Source organism: Triturus cristatus, chromosome 3_1, assembly GCF_964204655.1.
Source record: "Triturus cristatus chromosome 3_1, aTriCri1.1, whole genome shotgun sequence".
Lineage (NCBI taxonomy): Eukaryota > Metazoa > Chordata > Amphibia > Caudata > Salamandridae > Triturus > Triturus cristatus.
In genome coordinates this window covers 380,063,071-380,078,054 of record NC_140583.1, presented here as the reverse complement: position 1 = coordinate 380,078,054, position 14,984 = coordinate 380,063,071, and the positions used below count along the sequence as shown (strand labels likewise).

The following is a 14,984-nucleotide window of genomic DNA, read 5'->3' as shown; positions in this document are numbered from 1 at the left end:
TAAGCATGAACCGTCCACAAAGAATATTTCATCTGGCTCGGAAAGCGGTTCATCCACAATATCAGGTCTGGGTTTGGTGCACAATTCAGTCACCTCGAGACAGTCATGATCCTCACAATCTTCATCATCTATATTCGGGATCGGCAACAATGTGGCAGGATTTAAAACAGAACACCTCTTCAACATTACATTCTCAGCAGCTAGGATGACTTGTTCATAACGTGTTAATCTATTATTCGTGAGGTGTTGTGTCTTAGTCCTGGTCATCAACAGTTCAACAGAATGTGGCACATGCACAGTAAGCGGATGACCCATTACAATGCTCTCACATCTCTCGATACTGACACCTGTTGCAGCAACGGATCTGAGACATCCGGGCAACGCAGAGGCTACTGGATCTAGTGTAGCCAAAAAATAGGCAACTGGTCTACAGACATTCCCATGAACCTGAGTTAACACTGCCAATGCGCAACCTTCTTTTTCACAGCAAAACAACACGAATGCCTTCTTATAATCAGGCATTCCCAATGCTGGCGCACAGCACAAGGCTTCTCTTAGTTTCAGAAATGCCCTTAAACAGTCTTCATCCCATGGTACCGGATCACTCACATCCTTGTGCGTCAGCCGCTGCAAGGGCTTTGCTTCAAAGGAGAAGTTCGGGATCCATTGGCGACAATAGCCAACCATTCCCAAGAACATTCGAACTGCCCTCTGAGTCGTAGGGACGGGCATTCTCAAGATCGCATCTATGCGATCTGGCGATATCTTTCTTTTGCCTTTCTCAATCCGATGACCCAAATACTGTACTTCACTCAGACAGTACTGCAATTTATTTGGAGACACCTTATGCCCATTCTCTCCTAGGAAATTCAACAGTGCTACTGTATCAATCCTGCAGGCGTCCTCAGTTTTTGACGCCACTAGCAAATTATCAATGTACTGGACGAGAACAGACTCTTGGGGAAGCACCAGACCTTCAAGGTTCTTTTTCAAAATCTGATTGAAAATAGATGGGCTCTCAGTGTACCCCTGTGGGATACGACACCATGTTAACACACGATTTTCCAGCCTAAACGCAAAAAGAAATTGGCTTTCCTCATACAGAGGAATCGAGAAAAAGGCTTGACACAGGTCAATCACGGTGAACCATTCCGCATCACATGGGATTTGGAACAGGATCACGGATGGATTCGGTACCACGGGACAACATGGAATTACGATCTCATTAATTCTTCGCAAATCCTGCACAATCCTGAATTTCCCACTCGGTTTCTGCAATCCCATTATGGGCGAATTACATGGACTTCCCCGGATTTCCTTCAAAATTCCTTGCCTAAGCATGGACTCAATAACAGGTCTGATCCCCTCAATAGTTTCCGGTGATAATTTATACTGGGGAGTTCTTGGGTATTCCACATTCGTTTTGACTCTTATTCTCACGGGATCTACGCCTTGAACTAGTCCGATCTCTTCCCCACTAAGGTCCCATACATCAACTGACACCGACTCCCTCAGATCTAAAGGGAGTTCCTCCACTGTAAGTGCAGGATACATTTCCACGCACCAACGCTGATTCGCAACCTTAAAGGTTGCATCATCATCTCTTGTCTGGACTTCCACTCCATTCGGGGTGCAATATATGGTACAATTAAGCTTACACAATAGATCTCTTCCCAACAAACAGACTGGACTAGAATCGCACACCACAAACTGGTGTCTGTCACTGAAGTTCCCGATCCTAATCGGTATTGGTTCCGTCAGTGGGCTAGTCAATTGCTTGTTCGCTACCCCAACAACTTGGATTGTCTGGCCAGAAAGGGGTAGATACGGGATCACTGCAGATCTTACAGTCGGTCTTGTAGCCCCCGTATCAACCAAAAAGGTCGTAGGGTGGCCATCGATCTCTGCTTCTACAAAGGGTCCCTTCTGATCTACTTCTAGGACCGCTCTAAGCGCACAATCCTCGTCTCCTCCCCAGCAAGATCTTGTTGCTGGATCGGAATCATCTTCCCCATTCACTTCGAATAGGGGCATCTGTACATATGTCCGAGCTCCCTGCTGCATATTCTGTATTCTAGGCGGTCGGGGAACCTGTACCTGCGGAACATTCGTCCCCCCTTTCGTCATTCTAAGTTGCGTCACTCCAGGGAGTGTGTCTGCCACTGGAACATGGGTCAACTCCTCTTCCTGCTGTATTTTATTTAACGGATTAAAAGGACACTCGCGTCTCCAGTGTCCAATCTGTTGGCAAAGGTGACAAGCTGTGGTCTTTTTCAACACTGCCACATCTATTCCGGTCTTAGGATCTACTCCTCTCGGCCTCGCCTGTCCTTGAGCATTCTGTGCTCCTCCTTGATAATTTCCCTGCCTCCTTCCCAACGTTCCTCCAGTAGACTGTCCCTGAACTGCGGTCTGCATCTGTACCAATAGCAGATTATCTTTCAATTTCTTGTGCTTTGATTCGATTTCATCACTGCAATATCTAGCGTATCGGAGAATCTCATCCACAGGCTTATTCTGCCAACAAATCAAATGTTGCTGTATCATTAGACTAACCTCTGGCCTCAATCCCAACACAAACTTGGACACAAACTGTCCCATGTCTTTGGTATCCAATGCCTCCAAACCACTGTACTGTTTAGAAGCTTGCAAAAGCCTCTCATAAAATTCTTGCACTGTCTCCTTAGGCTCTTGTACAGTCCTATCTATCTTCACCCAATCGGTGTCTTGAGGTGAGACCTTTGATTTCAACCAAGTGATTACCTGTTCGAACTTTTTCATCACTATCGGCGACGGGCCATGTGTCATCAAATCCCTGTCGGGCTCTGAGGCTGGCCATTCAATCGCAACCTTACATGCCGACCACAAATCCCCCGGGATCACAATGTCAAACAAAGTATTCAAATCAATCCACAGTACCTTCGAGATTTTGACAAAGCGATCAACTTGCTTGTACCACTCCACAGGCTTTTCTCGTAGCCGGGGAAAATCATTTGTGAAGGCCGCCAAATCCCCTCTACTCCAGGGTACATGTACGTACCCTCCATTCTGTACCTCCCTTAAAGGGAAACTCCCTATTGCCGTCGCCCCTCCACCCGGAGGTGGCGTCTCTCCCACTACTCCTTTAGAACTTTTCTTCTTGGACCATCTTTCTTCCCACTTATCGAGCATGATCCATGCCCGCATTGCTATAATCAAATCTTTGACATGGGTTCTCAATCCCATGAGTCTCTTGTCTTCCAATTCCTGATCACTATACTGTAGCCGGTGATCACCTTGCAACGCTTTAGTTTTTGACAAATCCACCCCATATCTTTTTGCCAGCTTTGCCAGTTTCTCATGAGCTGTGCGTGCTTTACGAGTCACATCTTTCGCTAAAAAGAGTAACTCATCTTGTTCGTAAGTCAGTATTCTTTCCAGGGGTAGATTTCCACCTATTATCTCATCCAATTCGGCCTTTAGCCTTACGACATCCAACATTTTCCCTCTCAAAACTCCCCTCAGAACTTCTCAGCAGGCTGTACCATCTCTGTCACTGTACTCACATTCTCTTTCCTGTGGCCTACTCTCTCCTGACCTGCCCATGGGAACCGAGCGATTTGCAACCGTCCCTCGATCCCTCTCTGCGTCTAAAACACCTTGACTTTGAGTTCTCACCGGTGGTGTCCACATTCTCAAATCTGATCTTGACTCCACTAAAGACCTCGGTCTAGTAGGTCTCGATTCTCCCTGTCCTCCTGAGGAGTCAGCTGTAGCTGGCATCGGCGTACTCCATTCTATAGGCTTCGGAGTCCGCTCCATTCCCCTCACCGAGTTACTTTCCTCTATTCCATTTCTCGTCCTGCCCTCTGACTGTTCTGAACTCCCTGCCGTTTCTGGCTCAAGCTCATACATCGACTCAATAGGTCCGATGATAACTGGTATTTTCAGCGCATCTGGTAACCTCACTCCTCTCTCCACCTCCGAGCTACCCACAGACTTATACCTGATATTCTCGGTTCCCATAGAGATCTTTCCTTCTACTCTTATTTCCGATCGGGGTACTGCTCCCCTACTCTCTTCTTCCTTTGTCTCATTGCCTTCTGAGGCATCCGGATTGTATGGAGGTGGTCTCTCGGATAACAACCTTTCCACCAGGCTATCATCCGTGTCACTGTCTTCCTCCCCGTCTACTATCTTTTCCTTTGATTTTCCTGTCGTCTCCAATAAGGGATATAATTTATGTCCCTCTATTGCCTGAATCCTCCATCTTTTCTCTGCTGCATCCCATCTAGCATCTTGAAATGCCTGAACTGATCTTTTCACCCTTTCCTGATTTCTGCCTCTCTCTTTATCATGCGCTGCTCTAATCCACGCATGTAGTGCTTCAAATTGTGTGGGCCTCGGCATAGGTCGTAAAGATGCCATCACAGTCTTCAGCTGATACAACACCGCTAGTCTGAATGAACCATACCGTGGGAACGCTAACTCTCCTTCACCTTGAGTCACTTTATGCCAATTCTCAATCCAAACTATGGTATGCAACCCTACATTTCTTGCCATGTAGTGTGCTGGCGTGTCCTCCGGAGGGGCCTCCGCACCCTCTCGGGTAACCACAGGTTCATCCCCCCGACACAATTCTCGGAAAACTTTAAAACATTTCATCCTGACCAAATGCTAAACGCACACGACCTCTGTTTACTTCCTGGTTTCTGTCCGCCAATGACAGCGCGAACTACACCAACCAGCCTATCGCAGCGCGACACCTTCTGACGTCATAGTTCCTCCACTCGCAGCAGTTCCCCTCCTGCACACCGCTCGTCCCACCCTTGCATTCGTCCCATTCACACGCTGAAATAACCGTTTGATCCCAAACAAGTTACTCCTCTGGCTGTCCGTCCACAGCCTCTGACTGTCCGTCCACAGTCTGTGACTGTCCGTCCACAGTCTCTCGAAGTTGTCGACCTCGGTTGGTTACTGTCTGTCCCTGCCGGGCAGACAGATCGCCTCTGATAGGTTTCAAATACTCAATTCCACATACAACAACCCACGACCAGCGTCAGGTTGCCACACACTCATACATTCGCTCCCCCATCTCGGTCCAGTTGATCGATGGTACCTCACGATCGGTGGTCAACAAAATCTACCAGGGGTGTCTTCTACACCCACTTGCTCAGGCTTCTCATCGCCTAAGACTTTCCCGGGCTGCGCGCGCTCACAGCCTGATCTCACAATCACACAACATTCACACCAACTCCGCAAAACATCTCATACAATACAACACCGCAATCTACAACATCGTATCCTGTTCATACTCACTCTTCGAGCTTCTGCTTGCTGCCGCACTGCTACTCGCCATCTACGTCCGTCCGCCAGGTCGTCTGCCGTTCGCCCTCCGATGAATCAACCTCACTTATCATTGATGGGCCTCAAGGGTCATTTATCCTAATCTCAATCTTCCCTCGCTATCAGAAAGAAACCATCCTCGTTTGCTACCAACTGGGAACGCCGGTTCTTGACCTCATCTAATTATCTACAAGAACCTACTCAGGTCGCCAGGATCTTTTTACTTGCAGAATAGCGTAGAGGGAAGAAACACAATTATCAAATCGTATTTACCGCAATTGGACATCTCAGAAAAGAAGACTCATAATCTGGGAGGTTGACCTTTTATTATCAGCAAAAACATCTGAATATATAGGCAGCTCAGTACCAGGCACAAAAGATATATGGGGACTAATACAAATGCCAGTCTACGAAGTATCCGCATACGACTAAAAATAAACAGAATTACTGCTTCTAAAAGCATCAAATACCCTATGGTAATAGTGATATCGAAGTTTACAGTCATGAATCAAATCATTTCTGTCCCTACTCTATTCTAAGGTGACATCCCTACTCAACATTCCCTTCCAGGTGAGGACCGCATAAAAGGTGTCAGCAGTGAAACTTCCTAAGAAGTCTTCACCATATGAGAGCTCGATCTATATTGCTCATCTCCGTCCCTCTCCTAAGTCTCGTCTGCTCAACCCACGGGGCTCTGTCCCTAATACAAAACCCCAAAAAGCTGTACACGCCCTTCAGCACACCCCTTCAGACAGCTTCTTCCTTCAGTAGATTTCCATTTGGATCCTTTCATCTTCTTTTCCACGAATTCGACCTTGGGTCCCAGGCCTTCTCTGTACCAGGAGTTGCAACTTTACATTCCAATCCACTCCCTTCATGTCTACTCCTTCTGTCTCCATTCCATTTGAACAAAGACTCATTTTAACTAACGAGCTACATGGCCTTGTACCTGCAGCCAAATGCTAAACAGAAAAAACCCCTAACATCATGAGGTTTCACAACTTACTGCATTTTTAAGCTTTGCTAGAATCCTGTCGTCTTAATAAAACATGGCTAAAATAAACGAAGGCCTTCACTTTACATATATGGTTAGGCCTCAAACTAAACACACTACCATTTGGTTCTAATCATTCGTCTCATACTTAAGAGAACTACCTTCTTCATTCCTCTAACATGACTTAATGTCTCTTAATGCATGACATTTTCATACTAAGCATTACACATATACCAATGCATTTCAGAATAACTGGTGGCCTTTCTCTTCTCTCGAGGCCTGTTTACATTTCTACTTTTCTATTTCAATGAATACATTTCCCTTATTCTTGGATAACATGCTCAATTATATGCGGGTGCTGACTAACAATGAATATGGTGCACCCCTACAATTTTCGCATCAGCAACGCTCTATCAGTATCTCCTCTAATCTGGTGGGTGTAGGCCACCTAGTTTTTTGGGAAGTCTTGGTTTCTTTAGAAGAATTCTTGTTTTTTGGGGGATTTCCATAGGAACTCAGTAAGTATTGCAGCTATTTTCGCAAAAAAAGGTTTCAGAGAGATATATAGGGGACATACTGATTAAAAAGATAATAAGGGGCGTAATCATCATTTGATGGACTCTATTCTTCCTGTGAGAAGTTGGCTTGGCATATGCTGGTCACTAGTTATAGTGGCCACCTTGCTTCAGTCCAATTCGACTCTTATGGTAGATAGGTTTAAGACAACCTTTAAAAGAAAGCTATCCTAGTGGTAGCTGTGGAGAGCAGCCTTCAGGCTAAGTCTCTGAGGAATGTAAAGCAGCTTGTTTTAACTTATAATCTCTTGAATTACCAAATAAAAGGACACCACACAGGTATATATATCAAATATATATGTATTTATTACAAGTCGCGGTTCTATTTTTAAAGTTTTAGGGTACTTCGAGGAAGTCTACAAGCAAGCCACTTACAAGGTAAGTAATTCGAGGGCCAACACACACTAGGGCACCGGAGTGCACGAGTTACCTCACCCAGGGAAGCCGGGTGCATAGGTGTCTTTTGGTGTCGGGTCGCGTAGCTGTTTTCTATGGAAGCCAAAGAAGATTTGCTGCTTGCGAAGACTGGAGAAGTGTCCGGTGGAATCCAAGGCTGGATTCAGGATGAAGATGACCTGAAAGCAGAAGGGACAGTGTTCACAGTCACTTGCCAGTGACCCGGGGCCAGGAAGATGGATGCCCTCGGAAGTCGGGTGATTTCAGGTGATCAAGGGTGTTTTAACTCTTTGCTCATGAGGTCCAGGAGGATTTGACGATGACCAGCAGCTGGATTCGGAGTGTCCCACAACTTTTGCAGCTTACTGAGGTGTCGGCAACCGGATTGGAGCCAAGAAGCCTTGGCAACAGCACGTCTCGTGGAAAGTGAATAAAGTCAATGGTGCAAACCAGCAAAGTCTGAGGGATTCACCCAGCGAAGGTAAGTGAGAGCAGGCCTGGAGCAACCAGGGGAGCCCCTTGGTTTGATCAGAAATCTTCAGGGGACCTACAAGCCAACGGGAAAGGGATCGCAAAGACGCCTCATGAGGAAATGCTTTACAGGAGCCCACGGTCACTCGGGACGGGGTAGGCCTCTGATTTTCAGTGCACAACCTGCTGGAGGCTTGGGCCACAAATGGTCCAATGCACAAGTTTGTAGAACGTTGTGAAGGGGTTGCACTTGATAATAGTGCACTGTACCTGAGTATTTCTGTTCCTCATCACTCGTGGGGTCCACTCACCTCAGCTCTGCTGGGGACTCACAATGGCTGTCGAGAAGTCAGGAAATCCACTTCTGGGGCTGCAGGGACTTTGGTCTCCGGCGGGAGCGGGAAAGTTTGCGACCATTGATTCAAAGTTTTGGTGCTTGCCAAGCAGGGGAGTCACTCCTTGACTCCAAGGGAGATTCTTCCATCATCCAAAGGTAGTGGGACGTCGAAGGGCCAGGATTCTTCTTGTAAAGCGTCGTCCAGGGATATCTAGTTTGCAATGGCAAGGGTTCCCTATCTTATAATAAAAGAAAGGGAGGGACTAGCTTTATGACCACTCCTCTGGGAGGGTCAGGGTAGGGGGTGGTGACACCCACTTCCCTTTGTCCAGTTTTGCGCCAGAGCAGGGACAGGTAGCCCCTGAACCGGTTTGAGCTGGCATATGCACAGAGGAGCCTACTGCTCCCCCAGTGCAGGACTTCAAAGCACTCTAGGAGTGCACCCACCCAGCCCCAATACACTAAATCCTGTCTGGAAGGTGGTGACGCCTCCCTGTGACAGGATGCCTATTGTTGGGCCTCCTCCACTGCGAGTTTCAGTCAGCAGCTGGAGAGCAGCCCAGTGTCTGTGCTGGTGGCATCCATTTTGTGATGCCAGGGCTCTTTCAGATTTCTACCGTGTTTCCACAGTGGGAACATGTTGTCCCCTCTAGAAGGGTGGGATCATAGTATGATTCCAAGTTGTTTTGACACCAAACACGACATGTTTTGATGCAGCATTCCAAAGTTAGCATTTACCGGTAGGTTATAATACACTTAAGAGTATATGGTTTAACCGCATACACAAACAGCCACAGAGAATAGACTCTGCCAGCTGCAGAGGTTCCTGCTCATGCAGAGGCACCCCCTCACATTGTAAACCAAGCACCCTGCCCTCAGGATTGATAGGACCTGCCTTAGGTGTGACTGACAGGTTTATATGCGTGTGTATGGTTTGATATAGGAACCTATACCTCAGTGAGGAGTGCTAACACTACCTCACTCAGGCTGTAGTAGCAGGCCTGTGGTGTCAGATTTAGTCTGCTTCCCAGGGGTGGCATAATACATGCTTCAGCCCCTGGTAGGCCTGTGAAGTACCTATGCCCTTGGTACCTAGGGTACCATATACTAGGGGCTCATAAGGTACCACAGTATCCAATCACTAGTCCATCTAGTATGCACTCCAAGTTGTTTAGAGAGAACAGAGAGACTGGGGCCCTGATTAGCAGGGACCCAGCCAGACTATAGCCAGAAACCAGTGTTAACATCAGAAAAAAAGTGGGGGCAACATAAGTGCAGATCCTACTCTCCTACCCTTCCCCACCATATGATAAATTTGTTCGACCATTTGTCAAACTTGTCCTTAGTTTTGTCAAGTGTCTTTTATTCATTCAGGAGCATGGAGTCTTTGAAGTTTTGGCTGAAACCATATACCTAGGTATTTTAATGTGTAAGAGGCCCATTTAAGTCCAAAAGTACTGTTCATGTAACTATTACAATGGACATTGAGAGGTAGGAATTCAGGGAAAAGAAACGCGGGAATGAATGGGTTATCTCTAATTAATGTGAGAAGAGGTTCTAGTGTTAGTAAGAATAGCATGGGAGAGATTGTATCCTTGCCTGTTGCCTCATTGAAGGTTTAAAGTGTTGCTTAATTGACCATTAATATTTAGCCTGGCTTTCTGATCTATATGCAAGGAGAGGATCATTTTGCATAGTGAGGGGCCAAAATTGAAGAAGGTGAGAGTCGCATGGAGGAAGGCCCATGAGACATTGTCGAAGGCCTTCCCTGCATCCAGTACTATCGTGATGGAAAGGTGCGTAAGGTGATGGGCTTTTTGAATGACGTGGCTAAATAAGCTGATGTTGTCGGCACTGAATCTCCCCTGTATAAAGCCTAATTGTGAGGGGTAAATATTATTTTTGAAGATACGCTCAAGTCAGACAGCAAGAATTTTTGCATACATTTTGCATTCAATGTTTATCAGCTATATGGGGTGATAGTTTTTGGGGTTGGATGGGTCTTTCCCTTCTTTGGGTATAACTATTATGGTTTCCTAAGCGGCGGAACCTCTGATGGTGTCTGTGGGTGAGAAGTGTTAAAAAAGTTCCTCCAGAGGAGTAATGAGGGATGAACTCCAGGTCTGATAAAAGGAGGCAGGGAAGCCGTCCGGGCCTGTGGCCTTCCTGGCTTTCACCTTTCTAATAGCATTTAAGATTTCCTGGTGTGAGATCTGATGTTCTACATAATGTTTAGTCATTTCGTCTAGTTTGGTAATGTTGATATTTATTAGGTATTCCAGACACGTTCCGTGGGGTGTATTATCACTTTTGGAGTAGAGGGTGCAGTTGAATTGCTCGAAAGTGTCAAGAATGTCTTTTTGTTTGTAAGTTGTATGCTACCCCTAGGGTAAGCCATAAACAGCCCATAGGGCAGAGCACATTGTATTTAAAAGGGTGGATATGCACTTTTAGGTTTTACATGCCCTGGTAGTGAAAACTACATGGTGCCCATGTTAGATGTCCTTCACATCTAACATGGGCTTCAATTGGAATTCCATAGAGCATATTATCAAGCCCATTATCGCCGTTTTAGCGGCAGTTTTCTGCCACTAAAGCGGCGATAATTTTATCGCCTGGTTTGATAATATGCCCCTAAGCTCTGTCTCAGTTGGATGTAACTTTTGACTTTGCTCCGGTCATATATGGCCAGATATCCACTGTTGGCACTTTGATCTTTTAGGTCACTTTAAAATTTTAAAAATTCATAAGTCCAGTTCTACTGATTGGATGTTTATCGTTTTGGTGTCAACTAATCTATTAAATTTTATTCTATATTTCTATATTAGTCACATTTTTCTTGTGTTGTGTCTGTACCTTATTTGTGTAAATGCTGCATAAATACTTTACACATTGCCTCTAACTTATGCCTGACTACTTTTGGGACAAGCTACCAGAGGGTTAAGCACAGGTTAATTTAGTTACTTTTTGTGGGTCATCCTGACAGGGATTGTGGCTGTTGCTTGAGAAGGGTTCACACCTCACTCAACCAACAACCCCATTTCTCACTGTACCCTGTTGTGAAGTTCAAACTTTCTCAATGTTTGTTCAGTTCGTAGTTCGGGCGTTCACATGATGCATGCATTATTTGTGCTACGATGTTTATGTAACGTGTGTTCCATATCTTGTTCTGTAAAGAGCCCTTAGGCATAATGGTTATTTTTGAAGAGCGAATACATTGTTTTGCGAGCAACGTGAGCTGTTGACAGATACCATCTCCTTTGTAATGCCACAATACTTCAAATGTGTTTTATAGAGCCATATGAAACATACGCAATCCTTAAAGTCCACAATCTCAAGAGTTGCACAGTAACAAGAAGTGGAAGCAAGCCTTGTTGGGAACAAGATTTCACTTTGTAAGTATTTCAGCTTTATTGCACCTAAAATGTAGTTTTGTAAGTTCGCTCATAGAGGAATATTTATTGTGAAAAAAACTGTTGCATTGTTATAACAACCATAGGTGTCACCTATTTTGCACAATGGCTAATGGAATACATCTACAATTACACGGCGATTTATGAATGATAAACTGATAAACACGTCACAGAAAAATTATGTTCTGTTGAGTAAAGTGCACAATAGCAGAGTCCATCAGGGTTTTCTGAGGCAGTAATTTTGCACCTGATTTACCTATATCACGGGAGTCAGTATGTAGATGTAGAATTATATTAGCAATATGATTTTCCCCAATCATCATATAGCAAATGGAGCATTAACTCGGTTGCTGTTTCTGCACCAGTCACAGGAGACTAGCATTAAATACCCTTTACGGGAGCTGATTTCCACCAGATGGACCTATCAAAATGTATCCTTGGAAAATTCAGGGCCCAATTCACCATGAAAAGTTATCCGTTTAAACTCATACGTCTGTGTATGGCTGTAACTATCCAACTTTTTGTGAATTCACACTTATTCCCAGTGGTAGGTCTGGAAAGCAGCACCACACACAGCTTTTGCGATGTATTGCTGTGAATATCATGGTGCATCTCCTATTTCCCCAACTATGCACAGAGTATACCTCCACATCAGAAAATGCAATTCAGTGTGCAAATGCATATATCTTTTCTATTTTTTTTATCTCCATAGGGAAAGCAATTTTCCAAATGGTGTAATCTCTTCCCATTCATTTCCACGAAGATGGGGGTGTTATATTCCCTTTGCTACCTTATCTCCCTTTCTCACCCGCTCCATGCAGGAGTAAGAGCCAGATGTACGACCATACAGACCGTTTGTGACTGCTAAAACGTGTTGTAGCATGTATCAAACCTATTTTGTTAGCCCGTAACCTGTTACCGACCCGTAAAATGGGTTTTGTGAGTCACTATTAGCAAGGGGCATGCCAAGTGCGTCCCTTCCTAATAGCGAGTCACAGGGGGATGTGAGATTGTTTTGCGACCAAAAATGAGTTCACAAAACAATTGCATTTACCATCAATTTCAAATTGGGGGTAAGCCAGTTGCAAACGGGAATGGGTCCCCAGGGGACCCCTTCCCTTTTGTGATTGGCCACCACTGCCTGATCTTTAAAAATGAAACTGAAACATTTCATTTTGATTTTTTAGGTGCAGCCCGTTTTTCTTTAAGGAAAACCGGCTGCATTTAAAAAAAAAACTGTTTTATTGAAAAAGCAGTCACAGACATGGTTTTCTGCTGATTCCAGTAGGCCACCATTCCTGTGAGTGCCAGCCATTCCCAATGGGTCTCAACATGCGACCTGCCTCATGAATATCGATGACGCAGGTCTTTTGTGGTCCATTTAGGAATTGCAAACAGTTTCTTGGACACTGTTGTACATCAGTGTTTGCGACTCACAATGTGGGAGTCACAAAAAATGCATATTGCGAGTCTCAAACACTGAAGGTCATATATCTGGCCCTAAATCGCCAATCTTTCCTGGGTGAAAGTGTCACGGAGGAGTTGGGGAATACCAAGAAACTCACAGGTTTGTAGGCACCCACAAACTCACTTAGAAAACAGTTTCACAGCGCTTGTCTGGGATTTATTATGCCATAATTCTAAACATTTGTGGCATTCAGTGAATCAGTAGTAAAACAATTAATTCCTGCCAGTTATAATTTTGTTGGTTCATGATATATTTAAATGAAGCTCTGTTCCGTTATTAACATATGTTTTCAGCCGTAAATAATTTTCTGAATCAGGACCCATGGCAATATTGCATGTTGTAATACCATACATCTAGGATTCCCAAATCTTAATAAAGTCTTATACCTCTGCATTATGGTTGCTCAAGGCATGAAATAAAGCAAAGCGTGTATGCTTAAAGTTGAATGTAAATGCCTTTCTTTTATTTTAATTAACCAAATAAAATCATTTAGGGTCTAGGGGAGCATATCAAATATATTTGGACGCACTCTAAATTCAGAGAGAGAAGTATAATTAAAGCAGCAGATTTAAGGATAAATTTGTGACAGAACTCTGTGGCCTGTCCTGTGACGTTTGTTAATAACAGTATGTAAACTGTTCCGATTTGCAGGATAAAGAGGAAATTTAAGTCGATTTGATATAAATTGTGAAATCAATATCAGTGAACTGGTAAAATGATCCAGTGCTAGGAAGAATGATCTATTTTAGTAAGACATAGATTAAAGTCTAGGTATGATGATACCTCAAAGGGCATGTTCGTAATAAAATATAGAAAACATATTGCATTTCAGCCCATTTAGAAATACTTGCAGACGTGCAAAAAAGGAGGTCAGTCATGGCCAGTGTGCTCTAATCTAAACTAACCGTGGGCGTAGTTTGTATAGTAACACTACACGTAGCTATGCGGAGTACACTTTGATCTACATTCAGCTACTCCTCAAACGGCATAGTGCATAGCTGATAGCACTGTGTGTTTCTCTGCACTGAACAATAATTGCAAACAACATCTTGCACACTACAATTTATGATAAAATAAGCATTGATGTCTTTATATGCTAAAATACATATACTCATTTAAAAAAAAAAAGATACATTTGCAAGCAGTGAGAGAGGTGATGATTTTGGTTTCCTCCCTAACCTAGGGAGAGAACCAAGCAGATGCCTTGAAAACAAAAAGCACATCTTCTTGAACGATTCGGCGGTGGTCCCATCCTCTGAGGACCACCCCAAGCACAGTTATTGGCAAAAATACAATCCCAACCAAAGGCCCTGCAAAGCATTATGGGACAAGATTAGCAGTGGGCAGTGAATATTATAGTATCCAATATCAAAATAATGCTACAAAGAGCTGCAGTTCAAGTAGTCATTACTAGATGTCCCTTACGAGTCAAATGCGAAAGCATTGAAATTATTGTTGCATCAAGCTGCAGTTCCACTCGTCGTTACTAGATGTCCCTCACGAGTCATGACACGAGTCAAATGCAAAAGCTTCATGAAAGGGTTTCAATGCTTTTGCATTTGACTTGTGAGGGACATCTAGGAACGACTAGTGGAACTGCAGCTTGATGTAATAATAATTTCAATGCTTTTGCATTTCATTCGTGAGGGACATCTAGTAACGACTAGTTGAACTGCAGCTCTTTTTTAGAATTATTTTATATCTGGCCAGCTAGGGGAGACTTTAGAGGTTCTGAATATATACACATATTGCAGATCTTCACTCCACAATGCTCCTAGCACAAAAGTCAATTTTAGGAAGCACATTACTACAATGAAGGAAGGAAAATGTGCAATTTCACTTAACCCAAGGCATATAAAACCTATTTTATAAAGTCCTCCATATAAGTACCTGGCCCCCACCGCTGGGACACCAAGGGGACACCCCAGGGGTACCTTATTTGCCCTAGTATTCTAGTTTAGTACTGTGTTAGTGCCCCAGAGACCAAAGTTGAGTTTGGGCACAA

General features: G+C 44.3%; 1 protein-coding gene across 1 annotated transcript in view; it reads left to right on the top strand.

Moving 5' to 3' along the window:
* Positions 1–14,984, top strand: part of LOC146860297 (uncharacterized) — a 781,914-nt gene that overhangs the window by 110,360 nt on the left and 656,570 nt on the right. Inside the window, exon 3 of the mRNA XM_085644159.1 lies at positions 11,394–11,597. The gene's annotated coding sequence lies outside the window, so the exon portion shown is untranslated. The remainder of the gene's footprint in view (positions 1–11,393; positions 11,598–14,984) is intronic.